Source organism: Euwallacea fornicatus, chromosome 14 (assembly GCF_040115645.1).
Source record: "Euwallacea fornicatus isolate EFF26 chromosome 14, ASM4011564v1, whole genome shotgun sequence".
NCBI classification, from domain to species: domain Eukaryota; kingdom Metazoa; phylum Arthropoda; class Insecta; order Coleoptera; family Curculionidae; genus Euwallacea; species Euwallacea fornicatus.
In genome coordinates, this window is record NC_089554.1 from 1,930,755 (window position 1) to 1,934,682 (window position 3,928).

Consider the following 3,928-nt stretch of genomic DNA (forward strand, 5'->3'; position numbering starts at 1 on the left):
TCGGGGTGAAAAAACGCACGAGTGCCCATAGTACATCAAGGTGTTTTTTCTGACTCAGATCAGATTTCTGATTCGCTAGTGATGTTCGAGGGGACATTTTACGGAGAACCAAATGCCACGGTTTTGTGAAACTTTTGTAGAATTTTCAACGCGTAGGAATTTAAAGAAATTAACCACGATAAAATTTCTGATGGAAATTTTATCGTGATCACATTGTATGTAATTTTTTTTTCTTTCTGTGCCTAAAAGGAGAACTGTTAATCCTCAACTGAAAGTCGAAGGGCCCAGAACTGGTAGAAAATTTAAACAAAACAAAAGTCTTTTAACAGCAGTTAATTACAATAATTGAGAGGCGATTGAAAACGCGGGGAATTGCCGAGTCTCCCAACTCTTTCGGTTCGAAATGGAATTGCCGGAAACTTTCACCGACTATAACAACGATTTTAAATAACACATAAAATTAAGTCGGAGCTTTCAGATCCAGTTACTCGAAAGCAGCAGGTACAGACGTTACGGCGAACAAATAAAATAAAATCGAAAAGAATAAAACTACGGAAGGATTTGTAGGCTATTACTAAACGAATTTTACACCTATTTAACTTTAAACGGCACCGGGAAAAAGAGAAATGGAATCGGTTAGAGTCAATGAAGACGAAACGAAAATGGTTTTGGGGGTATTTTCATTTCAAATTTAGCGTAAGGAGTATTTGTTTTTTTGCACTTCCCTGTCAATTCTATTGAATATTAGAATCATGCCGCCAATGCAATTTACTGGGCTCAGCTGCACATCGTACTGTAAAGTTTTAAACTGAACCTTACTTGATTGAACTGAGTAAACGAAATTAGGAAAAATTTGTGCCAATTTGGTGGCCAGTAAAACAAGACAACCATAAAAATAATTTTACATCGTAGCCTCTTCGACTAGTCCCTTAACACTCTGACAACTTGTTCTTGAGTTATAAAATATGTTACTAATTCTAAAATTAACCATATCGCATCTATTTTACTACCCTGTTACTGAGGGTTGGTCGTATTCCTACGTATGCTGAGACATTAAATTTATATCCCAGAATATGCCGGTAAAAGACCTCAACTTTGGCTCGATATTTTATTGAGAACGCCCCGGAAGACTGTCGATGGTACAAAAAAGTCCATGTTTCCATTGACACTTCTCCCAACCCTTCGCTTCTGATCGTCCTCCATTTTGCAAAATCCTACTTCTTTCGTGATGATCAAGTTCAGTAGCTCAACGGCAAGTTTTCTTTACTCGTCAATATTTTCTATGAGGTTTTCCCAAAAACGGAACATTTTCGTTAATTGTGCGATGGCAAATGACCCGTCGTAATCATCTTGCGTCTGCAAAGGTCTCGCGTGATGAAAAATTCCTTTATTTACGATCAAGTTAGTTTTGGACAGGAAAACTTAAAAAGACAAAATGCTGGAAAAACGGTTTTTAAAACTCGTAGAAAGGAAACTAATTCGTTAAAGCTTAAGATTGCCTTCCTTTCTGCTTAATATTGTCAGCACGTGATCGTTCTCTCCCTTCAAATCCCAAATATACGACAAAAATCCAGGGATTAACGGAATGTTTATGAGGATTGGCTGCCTTATGGAAGCAGTTGTGTATATTAGAGATTTCAGTACGGATGCTTTGATTTTCTGCGTCATCGCAATTTTTTCGTCGCAAATATAAACGAATTTCAAGAAATTTGACATAAAGCTGGAGGCGATATAAATTAGGACATAACGCCTAAACGGTGTATATCTTGGCGGTCTCGAATCCGAGTCATAACTTTGACGAAGTAATCCCACGCTAGTTAGCTCTAAGAGATTAAAGAGCTTTGGGAAAGTCCGACACAAAATAATGCCACTGGGCGGCAGAGAAATGCCGATACTAACTCAAGCTGACACCCAAATTCACAGACACATGTTGGATGTCATAAAGGGGGTTTGGGCGAAGATACATGGCGCACCTTAAGACCTCGATGGCTCTCCAGCGTTGCGATTACGTCTACTCCACTACGTCGGAAATATTAAGAGAGATTATTTATTGCTCTGCTACATGCACTGGAGAGACCTAAAATTTGTATGAAGTTACTTAGTGCTATCTAAGGCTTGTAAAATTCAATGTATTCGGGCGAAAACTTCTACCCCTCATAATGTGCCAATAAAGATCTGTTCGATAACAGCGCTTTGTGTCAGAAAACAAGCGCCCCGCTAATGTAACGCCACTCAAAATATCTAATAAAGGAGCTTTTTGAGCTTACGCAGTGTTAAAATGCAGTAAAAACCTGAGCCCTAAGCGCTTAGTATGTCTACTTTATGTATCGCGGTCTATGTCGGTGTTTAGCCCCCCTTAAGGGGCGTTTTTGTGAGCGAGAACACACTATCTTTATTATTTTATGATTATAATGCACTCCGAGCTAATAATTTACTTCGGCATGGCTTTATTTCGTATAACCTCCATTTTTAACGTCCCTGTTAAGAGCAAAAAGAGGATTTTTTATCGCATTAATGTGAGGATTTTATGAGCTCCAGCTAACGAAACTGTTGCTTGGGGATTTGATGGTTTTAAGTTATCCGTTAGAATTTTTACAGAAAGTTGAGGTCGTGATATTAGCCAGGTAACTGTAATTTTAACGTTAAGAAGCAAAACGTTAAAGGTTTATACTCCCGTCGAATAAACGAGGTTGTTAATATGTCTAAAAAACGGATAATCGTTTATTGAGAGCAAAAAAATCAGCTAAGACGATGAAAAAAAGATTCTGGACATCTGACTAAGCTCGAAGGGACTATAGCTGCACGTTATACTTCCTAAATATTTTGATGAGTTGCCCATCATCAAGTGCGATAGGATGCAAATAAGTGATAAATCACGATAAAGTGATAGTGGAACGCGAAGCTCTGGAAGGACATCTTCTGTCAATATTATGCGGATTTAATGAACAGAATTATCTGATCAACTACAAAGTGTCAATTTGAAAACTTTCCATTACCATTATTTCGCAATAGAATAGATTTTTAAAAAATCGTCGCAATACGTCGATTTTGTTATCAAAGGGGAACAATTTTTACGTAGAATTCATTACGAATTTTCCAACCCCTCTTTCCCCCAGAATCACCACCTCAAATATCATAAATGCTAAAGGGAATTAAGTGATGTATAATTTTAAAGAGCTTTTCTTTCTCTACATTTTTGGTATTCCATTTGTTCCATTTGGCTGCTACGTTATCAAGTTAGGCGTCTTTAAAAATACTAACTTAATTTTTTTCTATTAGTGTTTTGATAGCGTTGAAACTAAAACTTTTTTTATTCAAACATGTCACACTTTGAGGAATTTGTTGTAATAAACTTCTGCATAGCCGCTGTAAATTATAAAACAAATAATTTTTTTAATTACTGGCCTTTAAAGAAAAACACGTTCAAAATTGGAATTTCTATTTTGAACGCTTTGAGTTTATTAAAAGTTCAAAATATTCTCCATTATTTACCAAACAATAATAAAACCTATTTTCAAACTCTTCCCTGCTATTTCCAAATACTTCTTCTGAAATAGCCTTGCTGGGTTTCATTATGATTTTTTTTCAAATCGTCAATATTATCAGCATGGGTTTAGTAAACAGCCGAGTTAATTTAAAAATAATCGAACAGCGGTAAGTCTGGTGATCTTGCAGGCTATTTTCTCGGTTCCCTTTTACCAATCCATTTACTTGTACAATTCTCTAGTTAAGTTTTCTTCAATAAACAAAGATCCTATAACGGCATTTTCGAGAATATTAGATCAAACGTGATTTTTTCTAGCCACTGTGAATCACCTGTAAAAGAGGGGGAGTTAATATAAATTATTCCCTTTTTTTTTTAGTATAAACTCGGTGCTTCTTTCTTAAAACTTATATATATATTTTTTACTTGTTAGCAGAGTTGCAC